This window comes from Dioscorea cayenensis, chromosome 8 (genome assembly GCF_009730915.1).
Source record: "Dioscorea cayenensis subsp. rotundata cultivar TDr96_F1 chromosome 8, TDr96_F1_v2_PseudoChromosome.rev07_lg8_w22 25.fasta, whole genome shotgun sequence".
Classification (NCBI taxonomy): domain Eukaryota; kingdom Viridiplantae; phylum Streptophyta; class Magnoliopsida; order Dioscoreales; family Dioscoreaceae; genus Dioscorea; species Dioscorea cayenensis.
In genome coordinates this window covers 18,079,313-18,091,604 of record NC_052478.1, presented here as the reverse complement: position 1 = coordinate 18,091,604, position 12,292 = coordinate 18,079,313, and the positions used below count along the sequence as shown (strand labels likewise).

The window sequence follows — 12,292 nt, the reverse complement described above, 5'->3', positions numbered from 1 at the left end:
GATGCTAGAGTGTGTGCCAACCTCCTCGTATTCGAGTGAGCACATTCATTTGGAGGGGCACAAAGGCAGTCACACTCGAACATTCTGATTTATGCATATAAGAACAAGAGATCCACCAACGTGCACATCATTGAAGAGGCAAGTGATTCACGACGTAAACGTGTGCCCGTTTGCGCTACCCCAATGAAAGTATGGAATTCGGGAGTATTTCCGGCATAGTACTGTAGCAGGTATTGTAGTAAAAACTGTAGCAAGTACTGTAGCAGCCCGGCCGAGAAATCAGAGAAACAGAGAATCCACACGGGCGTGTGGAAATTATCCACGCCCGTGTGGAAATTCCACAGGGGCGTGTGACTTCATACACGCCCGTGCAGTCGCCCGATTCTAGCCCTATTTAAAGCCGATTTCAGCCCTGATTTTGGTATTCTTTTCTCCATCTTTTCCCCAACTTGTGAGAGGACTTCGGCTAGGGTTTCGAGGGATATTGGTCAAGGTTTTGAAGAAGTTCTACGGCTCTGACATCGTGATTCCATTAGGAAGAAGGTTGGTAGGGGAGCTTCGATCGAGGCGTATCCTATACCGGACGAAGGAATCTTTGGACAACGAGTAGAGGACTCTCCACAAGACCATCGACACGACCATCGAGGGGGTTTCTTTATGGATTCATTGCTTTTACATTCGATTTCTTTGATTGTATTAAGCTCCATGGAGAGCTAAACCCCTAGTGGGTACTTGGATGATTGTGAACCCTAGGATGTATTCGTTTCATTGAATTTCTTTATTATGATTTCAATAAATTGATGTTTATTGTGAGTTCCAACCTTGAATGCTTGATTGTATGAACATTTCCCCTAGAGTGACACTAGGGTTGGGAGTTCTTGTTGGTAACCTTGTGAGTGAGTGACACACCATGAGCGTTAGACAAAGCTAGGTTGGAGAGGGTTGAGAGGGTGAGTCGAGAGGTACCGGAGCGTCCCCTTTCCCCTCCGGTGTGATAGATTCTACCTCCATTCCTTGAGTTCTTTGTGGCCATAATAGAGTGAGTGGTCTAAGGGATGAACCTTCGCTGGGGCCTAGTTGCGCGTGCAATGGAGTGAAGCATTGAGAGGATCTTAGTATCTCGGGCTTAATTGTGGCTAGGGACCTTCCGCTTGGACCAAAGGGTTAGGTCTATATTTAGGAAGAGATTTATCACTTGGAATCCCTAGAGTTCATTGCAACTCTATGCGAGTGCGAGGTGTTGAGATTGTTCGATTTCTCCTCCGGGACATGTATAAAGTTAGGCATAGTTGACCTTAGATTTGGGACTATGTATGTAAGGATTAACACGACTCACCATTGCATTGATTAGGAAGCATAATAGAGAGTTCTCGCACTTAAAGCGATTATCCTAGGTGAAGCATTATCCGAGTACCCCATCTTTATCGATTGCCTTACCCTCTTCTTACTTTTGCTCTTTCACTTGTTGATTTTATTGTTGAGAATTGAATCAATGTCACACCTATCACAATTAATTTTCCACATTGCTAAGAATCAAATTAAGTATCTTCACTCCCTACTCCCTGTGGATTCGACCCCGCTCAGCCGGGATTATTACTTCGACAAGCCCGTGCACTTGCGGGATATAAGCAAGGGGAACTTATCAAGTTTTTGGCACCGTTGCCGGGGAGTTAGGCGTTTAGAGATACTTTGCACTTTGTTTTCTTAGCTATTCCACTACACATTCTATTTCATATCTTCTTATTCTATCATCATTCTGATTTTCTTTTTCTTTACTTTTTGTGCAGCTCCAGGTTATGACCCGAGGGAATCCATCAATATTGATTGAAGGAGACCTTGAGCTTGAACGTACACTTCGAAGGAAAGGGAAAGAACCTGTACAAGAACAGCCTAATCTAGCTAATTTGGAAGTAGAAGGATCTGACAACATGGCAGAACAAAATGACCAACAACGGACACTATCCGATTATGCCAGACCTTCAGTGTTGGGGACACAATCGAGTATTGTGCGTCCTCCAATTACAGCTCAGAATTTGGAGCTAAAGCCAGCATTCATCCATATGCTGTAGCAGTCCGCACAATTCAACGGTTTGGCCAATGAGGATCCAAATAGTCACATAGAGAGCTTCCTCGAGGTGTGTGACATGCTGAAGATAAATGGTGTGACGGATGATGCCATCAAATTGAGAGACTTCTTATTTTCCTTAAAGGGGAAAGCAAAGCAGTGGCTACACTCATTACCAAGGGCATCAATCACTACATGGGAAGAGATGGTAGAAGCTTTGCTAGCCCGTTATTTCCCTCCCGGAAAATCAGCAAAGCTTAGGAATGAGATCTCATCCTTTATGTAGTTGGAATTGGAGTCTCTATTTGAGACATGGGAAAGGTTCAAGGAACTCCTGCGCAAGTGTCCGCAACACGGATTCCCGGAGTGGATGATTGTTCAAACCTTCTACAATGGTTTGAACCCGAGTACAAGGCAACTCTTGGATGCGGCGGCAGGAGGTACCTTAGGTAGCAAGACCCCCGACAAGGCTCGTCAATTGATTGAGGAAATGGGGTTAAATAGCTACCAGTGGAACGCTAGAAAGAAGAAAAAGGTGGCTGGTCTCCATGAAATTGATGCGGTAACTTCATTGGCGGCCCAAGTGGAGAGTTTGAGTAAGAAGCTAGATCTTATAGCTTCGAATAAAGTTGCGGCCGTGACCAATTGCACCGGTTGTGGTGGAGGACATGCTCCCTCCGATTGCCCAATTGTCATTGGTGATGTTTCTTCAGTTGAGAATGTCGACTTTGTAGGTAATGGAATGAGACCTCAAGGTAATCAATACAGCAACACCTACAATTCAGGTTGGAAGAATCATCCCAACTTTTCATGGAGTAATCAAGGACCACAGAAGACCATGGGGTCATCGGGGTTCCAACAACAACAACAAGCCCCTCAAGTGGAAAACAGAATTTCAGGCTTGGAAACCCGAATGACGGATTTGGAGAAGCACTTGACTAGATTTCTTCAATCGGCAAATACAAGGTTTGAATCAGTCGAGGCTACACTTCACAATCACACCGCCTCCTTACACAACCTTGAAAATCAAGTGGGGCAAATTGCGAAATCTCTTTCCGAAAGGCCACATGGGAGTCTACCAAGCAACACGGAAACCAACCCGAGAGAACATGTGAAGGCGATCGCTTTGAGAAGCGGTCGTGAGGTGGAAGGGAGGTTTCCAAGTGAGAAGCCGAAAGAACACGCACTCGAGGTCGTCGAGGTTGAGAAGGGAGCAAATAAAGAGAAAGAGGTGGCACCCCCACCTTTCATGCCAAGAATCCCTTATCCCTCTAGATTGAAGAACGACCAAGGGGATGACCAGTATAAGAAGTTCCTGAGTTTGTTCAAGCAACTCCACATCAACATTCCTTTTGTTAAGGCTTTGGCTCAAATGCCTAAGTATGTGAAGTTCCTGAAAGACCTATTGACCAACAAGAGAAAATTGGAGGAGAGTGCTTCAGTAGTGCTTGATGCTTCATGCTCGGCTGTGTTACAAAAGAACATGCCGAACAAGAAGAAAGACCCGGGAAGCTTCATTATTCCATGTAACATTGGCAACTTAGGTGAGGAAATGGCATTGGCGGATTCAGGGGCAAGTATCAACGTCATGCCATATACTTTCTTCCAAAAGCTAGGCTTGGGTGAGCCTAGACCTACTCAGAAGACTTTACAATTGGCGGACCGAACGGTACGACATCCGAGAGGCATCATTGAAGACGTACTTGTCAAGGTGGACAAGTATATTTTTCCGGTTGACTTTGTAGTGCTAGATGTTGATGAGGATGCAGATGTACCCTTGATACTTGGGAGACCGTTCTTGCGGACTTCTAAAGCATAGATTGACATGGACGGCGGAGAGCTCACATTGAGAGTCGGAGACGATAAACTCACCTATCGCCTTGCTGAAGCCATGCGGCATTCTTTCGATTTTGATGACACTTTGTATTTTCTAGACACTACTGATGAAATTGTTGATGAATATATACAGGAAATGTTCAACCCGGATCCCTATGAAGGTTTGTTCGACCAAGAGGAGAGCAATGAAGAAGTACTGATGCTTGGTTCAACCGGAGAGGAAACATCTACCCCGGGAATCTTGAAGAAGGTGCTCCGAAAAATGAAGAGGGCTCGAAGACGCCACCGAAAACGCCCCAAGACTGTTGGAGACGTACATGAGCCAAGGGAGTTGGACGAACAATTGCTAGGTGGTCCGAAGCCTGATAGTACACCCTCTACCCTCAAGAGACTTTGCTCATCATGCTTTCAAGTTATGGGTAAGAGGGCAACCTTCATTCATGAACCCCCGTGAGGTAAGAAAGATACGTCAAGCTTAGTGACGTTAAAACAAGCGCTTCTTGGGAGGCAACCCAAGTGTTTACTATTCTCGTACCTTTTAGTTTAGTTTGTCTGCATGAATAAATTGTTAAGTGTTGGTGTTTCAATTTTTGAGTGCTTGTGCTGTGATCCTATTGTGGGTTTTTAAAAGAATTCTTTATATATTTTTTGTTGACAATTGACGAAGTTTGGTCATTTGAGTTCTATTTTGTGTTTTTATCTGGTATATCTTGCACAATAGGGCAGGCTCTGAGTGTGTAAACATGTTCAGATTAGTTTTGTAGAGCCTGCAGGTTTTTCTAAGTCATCCAGAGAAAACACACGGGCGTGTGGAATTGCCACACGCCTGTGGATGTGTACTGCGAACTCATCCAGAGAAGGCACAGGGGCATACGGCTGCCCCTGTGGACGACCATGCGACTGATGCACGCCCGTGGGTAATTTCCGCACGGACGTGTGATTTCCTGCAGAGTTGGGCGGATTTTCCCGAGAATACACAGGGGCGTGGACTCGCCCCTGTGGGCGACCTTGTGAACCACGCACGGGCGTGGGTAATTTCCGCACGCCCGTGCGAAACTGTGTAGGTTGCCCCCTCCATCCCGAGAAAACACAGGGCGTGCGGCCGCCCCTGTGAGTTGAGGCATGTGAATGCCCATGCCCGTGTGGATATTCCGCACGGGCGTGCGGGCAACTTGATATTTTTCTCGGATAATCAGGGAAGCCACAGGGGTGTGCGTCTTCCCCTGTGGGTCTGGCGCACGTGCGTGGGTATTTTCCGCACGCCCGTGTGAGATCAGTCTAAGTCTGTGAGAGTTTTTCACGAGAGCGCACAGGGGCATGCATATGCCCCTGTGGAGCTTTGAAGTGAGGAACACGGGCGTGGGGAATTTCCACACGCCCGTGTGGATGCACAGAACGTCAAAAGTCGCGAGTTCTGTTTAAAAAGGGGATGATTTCTATCCTTCTTCACGACTCCGTTTCCCTCGAAAGCACTCTCACAACATTCTCCGAGTCCATTGCGCAGTTTGGTGGGATTTTAGCAAGTTTTCCGGCCGACTCTCTATTTTATCATTTCTCCTCGTCGGTAACTTCATCTTCTTCATCTTCTTCGTCAATTCATGATTTCTATTGATTAATCTAGTTGACAATGCTTCGTTTCTTTAATTGGAACAATGATTTACGTTTAGAACGAAGTTAGAGATATTATTGATGTGTATTTTTAGATTGTTGATACCTGGCCGTGCGTTTCTCACGCCCCGTGAATCCACACTGGCGTGCGGAAATTCCACACGACCGTGTGGATTTCTGCAGTATTGTTTTATCAACTTGTTTGACTAATTTAGTTTAAATTTGGCAGATCATGGCACCTAGGACAAAGAAGCAAACAGATAAGAGGCCACGTGAGTCATCCTCTAAGCCCGAGGGCATGCGATTTTCTATTCCCGAACATCAGGCCCGTTATGAGCGCTTATCGAGACTCCGCTTCGGACAGACTCGATTCCTGGACACGACTATATTACGAGATCTTCAGCAGGGAGATGAGTTCGCTGAGGAGATTGAGGACCTTGTTTCAGAGTGGGCTTGGCGGCAGTTGTTGACAATTAGAGAGCCAGCTATCCGAGAGTTTGCACTGGAGGTGCTCTCCTCATTTGAGTTTGATAGAGCGTATGCGAGCTTCAACAGTTTGGGCACCATTCAGTTCAGAGTGTTTGGACACCACCATAGTTTGAGCATTACGCAGTTCTCCATACTACTTGGCTTATACGAGGAGGCATTCACAGATTACGAGGAGTGCATGCGAGTTACCTCACCGATTATCCCCGGAACCTTGACCCTGCAGAGAGCTTACAGAGTGCTATGCGGTCAGGGTCAGTACGAGCCTGGGGTTTCCAAGGCCACGTGCCTTTCCCGGCCAGCCTACAGATACTTGCACGCAATCATGAGTAGGTCGGTGAATGGCCGTGGTGATAGTACTGGTGTCTTGAGCCACCAGGAGTTGCTGTACTTGTACTCGATGATAGAGCGCGTACCGATACACTTGGGGCACATCTTGGCTGATTACATCAGGCATCGTGGGACGATGACACTAGACGGGAGCGATCTTCTCGGATCCTTACATTACGAGATTAGTGTCTGGGCATGGATCTTTTTGGATTCGATTCACGGGGCCGAGAAGGCGAGTGTACCCGCTCCCACGGGTCTAGAGACAATGCGGTTGATGGGCATGGTCCGCGAGGGGTTCGGACGAGGGGTTTTTGCGTTAGTTTTACCAGTCCCCAGAGATAGGCGAGGATGAGGGTGATGACGCCGGAGCATCTCAGCCCGCCCCGAGCCTCAGCCTGCATCGATGGACACCGAGGTCCCTCCAGCGGCCGAGGAACCACCTCCAGTGCGTATGTTTTCACCTTCTCGAGCCAATGATCACTTTGAGAGGCTCGAGAATGCTATAGGAGTGGTCCGAGCCGAGGTTGCTGAGATTAGGGCTACGCAGGCCACTCAGTACACAGAGTTCATGGCGTGTTTCTACATATTACAGCAGATCCTAGAGCGAGACGTTGCCTCATCATTCGTCCTGCAGCCGAGGACTCTTCAGGCACCGCCAGTACCTCCAGCACCTCCATCCTCAACCCCAGCACCAGAGGACCCACTATATGCTTCCACTTCAGCTGCAGCAGCAACGGAGACTTAGAGCGACTTCGACACTTGACCTTCCTTTTACTTTCATGCATTTTACTTTATCTTATTTTCTTGTTTTTAGACTTGTTCACTCAGAAAGGATTTTTCCTTCTGAGTTTATGTTATTTTGCATTATCAAGTTGTATTCATTGCTTCATCTTTTATACACTCGAGTTATTTTTGTTTTTCTTGAGCTTCACTGAATCCCCTCGTGTGTGCGTGCAGATGGTCTTGTCTTCTTGGAAATTGAGACTTAGTCATGGGTACGGCCAAGGTGCTTCACAACCCGTTGGAACACTACTCCCAATGAATTAGCTTCATCAAACGCAATACTAGGAGTCAGGGGAGTATTGTTTTGATTGCTTCTCCCACATCTATTTTTGAATGATATATTTTGAGTGAGCTTGCATGTGTACATTAAGGACAATGTACGACTTAAGTGTCGGCGGGAGTTTCATAATGCGCACATCTTTTCTATTGTTCTTAATTGATATATGCTCACATAGCCAATGGCGGTTCACCGTAGTTGCAATGATTGTATTCTTAAGTCTAGGAGAATTGTTAACATTGAATGTTTTCATTGTCTAGTTCTTGCTTGAATTTTTAGGAATTTTTGCCCGATTTACACTTAGTGCACTACTCACTGTTTGAACTCTATTGGAAACTCATGTTCGATGTTAAAGGGACTAGTTAGGTTTATTTTCTTGTGCTAAACTCAAAAAAAAAATATATATATATATATATATTTTGAAAATGAAAAGAAGGAACAAAATAGTTTTATTGTTTATTTGTGTTTGTTGGGTGGAAAGAGCTACCACCTATGAAGTATGAAGCTACTCTCACAAGTCGGATACTAGTTATGCCCTAATGAGAGAAAGAGCTATCTCATAGGATGAGTGAAAGCTACCACTCGGGTACAAAGAGCTACCACCTCGAAAGTGTGAAAGCCACCTTAGCGGCCGCTTTGGAAAGGTCTACCTTAGAGGATGTGTGAAGTTACTACCATCTTTTAAATTTTTGTCACTTTTGTAGATAAATAAGTCCCTTGTACTTAGAACTTTGAGGAGTATACCTTGGGTTGTTACGAAATTCGGGTTTGTTGTCCTTTTTTATTCAAGTTTTTAGCTAGAGCATTGATTTTTCGTATTTAGTGTTGAAATTTTCCTTACTTGTAGAATACTGTAGTAAAACACTGTAGCATGTACTGTAGCAGCCCGGCCGAGAAATCAGAGAAACAGAGAATCCACACGGGCGTGTGGAAAATATCCACGGCCGTGTGAAAATTCCACAGGGGCGTGTGACATCATACACGCCCGTGCAGTCGCCCGATTCAAGCCCTATTTAAAGCCGATTTCAGCCCCGATTTTGGTATTCTTTTCTCCATCGTTTCCCCAACTTGTGAGAGGACTTCGGCTAGGGTTTCGAGGGGTATTGGCCAAGGTTTTGAAGAAGTTCTACGGCTCCGACATAGTGATTCCATTAGGAAGAATGTTGGTAGGGGAGCTTCGATCGAGGCGTACCCTATATCGGATGAAGGAATCTTTGGACGACGAGTAGAGGACTCTCCACAAGACCATCGACACGACCATCGAGGGGGTTTCTTTATGGATTCATTACTTTTACATTCGATTTCTTTCATTGTATTAACTCCATGGAGAGCTAAACCCCTAGTGGGTACTTGGAAGATTGTGAACCCTAGGATGTATTCGTTTTATTGAATTTCTTTATTATGCTTTCAATAAATTGATGTTTATTGTGAGTTCCAACCTTGAATGCTTGATTGTATGAACATTTCCCCTAGAGTAACACTAGGGTTGAGAGTTCTTGTTGGTAACCTTGTCAGTGAGTGACACACCACGAGCGTTACACAAAGCTAGGTTGGAGAGGGTTGAGAGGGTGAGTCGAGAGGTACCGGAGCGTCCCCTTTCCCCTCCGGTGTGATAGATTCTACCTCCATTCCTTGAGTTCTTTGCCGCCATAAAAGAGTGAGTGGTCTAAGGGATGAACCTCCGCTGGGGCCTAGTTGCGCGTGCAATGGAGTGAAGCGTTGAGAGGATCTTAGTATCTAGGGCTTAATTGTGGCTAGGGACCTTCCGCCTGGACCAAAGGGTTAGGTCTATATTTAGGAAGAGATTTATCACTTGGAATCCCTAGAGTTCATTGCAACTCTATGCGAGTGCGAGATGTTGAGATTGTTCGATTTCTCCTCCGGGACATGTATAAAGTTAGGCATAGTTGACCTTAGATTTGGGACTATGTATGTAAGGATTTCCACGACTCACCATTGCATTGATTAGGAAGCATAATAGAGAGTTCTCGCACTTAAAGCGATTATCCTAGGTGAAGCATTATCCGAGTACCCCATCTTTATCGATTGCCTTACCCTCTTCTTACTTTTGCTCTTTCACTTGTTGATTTTATTGTTGAGAATTGAATCAATGTCTCACCTATCACAATTGATTTTCCACATAGCTAAGAATCAAATTAAGTATTTTCACTCCCTACTCCCTGTGGATTCGACCCCGCTCAGCCGGGATTATTACTTCGACAAGCCCGTGCACTTGCGGGATATAAGCAAGGGGAACTTGTCACCCTCGGATGATATTGTTTCTTTGACCTTTTATTACATTTTCTTTAACTGATGTTTTAATTGAGTTCCAATCTTGAATGCTTATTGAGTGACTTTTCCTTATAGTGACACTAAGGTTGAGAATCCTTCTTCGTAACCTTTGTGGATGAGTGATACAACATGGGGGTTAGATAATGCTACATTGGAGAGGGTTAACAGGGTGAGTCAAGAGATAGCGAAACGTCCCTTTAGCCTTCATGAGTGACTTATTTTACCTCCACGTTTCCTGAGTTCTTTACAGTCACAATAGAGTGAAATGCTAAGAGACAAACTCTGCTGGGGCTTAGTTGCGCAAGTAACGAAGTGAAGCATTGAAGTAATACTTAGTATCTGGGCTTAATTATGACTAGAGGTCTTTCGCTTGGACCAAAGGGTTAGATCTATATTAGGGAATAGGGTTTAACACTTGGAGTCCCCAGATCTTTAAGCAACCTTACACAGTGTGAGGCGTCGAGACTGAGTGATTTCTCCGCCAGGACATAGTGTAAGGTTAGTCATGGTTGATCTTAGGTTTAGGATAGTGTGTTTAAAGATTTCCACGACTCATCAAGCATCGGTTGAGAAACATAATGGTTGGTCTTGCACTTGAAACAATAGTCCTACGGTGAATAATATCTGGGTGCTCCAATTTCTGTCGATTGCCTCTCCTATCTTTTATTTGCACCTCTTTCTTCTTTCCTTATTTCTATTTTCATTGATTTTGTTCATACCACTACCGATTCGTCTTCATTATAGTTAAATAGCAATCTTTGTATTTCTAATCACTATTCCCTATGAATACGACTACCCGCTCATCAAGATATTATTACTTTGACAAACCCGTACACTTGCGGTTCACACACAAAAGGGCGTTGTCAGAACTCAATTAAAACATCAATTAAAGAAGCATAATGAAAGTCAATGAAACAAAATCATCCTAGATTTTACAAGTCCAAGCATCCACTAGGGGTTTAGCTCTCCATGTAGCAATACACAATAAAAAATGAAATCAAAAGTAAATACATGTAATCCATAGATAAAACCCCCTTGTAGTCCGTATCGATGGTCTTTTGGAGCTGCCTTGTCTTCTCCAAAGGTTCCCTTGCCAAGCCTAGGGCACAACTCACCAAATTGATGCTAGTAAAAGCTCCCCCAATAACTCTTTTCCAAAGTAACTCGATGTCGAAGGTCGTAGAACCGCTCCAAAAACCTAGGCAAAGCCTCTCCAAACCCAAGCCAGGAGCGCCTCCAAAGATGGGCAAAAGATGGGAAAAAGATCCCTCAAAACTTCTCAAGTCGCGACATTTATAGGGGCTGGAATCAAGCATCCACACGGGCATGTGGGATTTCTACATGAGCGTGTGGATTTCCAGATTTTGGTTTTCTATAGGCTATGAACTCTAACTGCTACAGTATTTGCTACAGTAAATTGGTACAGTACTTCATCAAAATGCTCCCAAATCCACTCTTATCATTGAGGCCACATGAATGGGCACACATCCATGCGATAGATCGTGCTGTGTCTTTAATGAAATCGCATTAATGAATGTCTTTTTAGTATTGCATACGTCAGAAAATGTGAGTGTGAATGCTTTTGTGCCCCTCTACTTTGCATCTAATATTGTATAAGTCGGCACAATGGAGGTTGGCACACATCCACATGTATTTGAGCACAACTTGTGTCTTCACGTTTGTTCAATCCAAGACTTCATCAACAAATGCATCCACGATCTACTTTTGCTTTCTTTCATCAAATTTTATCTCGACAACCCTACATACACAAAAGAACACAAATACACACGCATAAGCCACTCCCAAACACTTAGAGAATGCATCCCTTTACTCTCTCAACCCCTCACTGTCGATTTATAGAGGTTTGAGTGAGTTTTCCTGCTGTATTTGAAGTTTTGATTGTCATTTCGTCGGTAAGTTTCCCTTTCCTCTTTTCTTCGCAAATCTTGATTTATTTTGCTCAAACTGGTGAATGTTGCTTTGATTTCATGTTTATATGGTTGATACATGTTTTTAGAGTGACTTTAGAATGAATTCATGTTGTATTTCAGAGATTTTGTGTTTCAGCCATGCGGCTCTCATGCCCCATAGATCCACATGGGCATGTCAAATTTCCACAGGGCCATGTGGATTTCTATAGGGTTGTGTTCTTGAGTTTATTTGATCGATTTTTTTTTAATTCTTGCAAATATGGCACCCAAGGCCAAGAAAGCAGCCGGCAAGCATCCCAGGGAGCATTCTCTTGAGCTTGAGCACATAGAGTTTGCCATCCATGAGCATCAAGCTCAATTTGAGCATTTGTCGAAGCTCAAGTTCAGAAAGTTGCGTTTCCCCGACTTGAGCATGTTACGGGAGATCCAGTTAGGGGATGACATGGTCGATAAGGTTGATGAGCTCCTATTAGTGGGTAACTAGAGGCATTTACCATCCATATGGGAGCCAGCGATCCATATGATGACAATGGAGGTGCTTGCCTTGTTTGAGTTCGACAGGGCTTATAGCAGTTTTTTGAGTATTGACGCCATACAGTTCAGGGCATTTGGATACTACCACAGTATGAGCATCACACAGTTCTCAGTCAAACTAGGCTTATACGATGAGGCGCTCACTAACAC

At 44.5% G+C, this 12,292-nt stretch overlaps 1 non-coding gene across 1 annotated transcript; it reads right to left on the bottom strand.

Annotated features, from left to right (window-relative positions):
- Positions 1 to 2,318: 2,318 nt before the first annotated feature.
- Positions 2,319 to 2,425, bottom strand: LOC120267990. Its single transcript, XR_005538660.1, has one exon. It is a non-coding gene; the product is annotated as a small nucleolar RNA R71 (small nucleolar RNA).
- Positions 2,426 to 12,292: the final 9,867 nt, after the last annotated feature.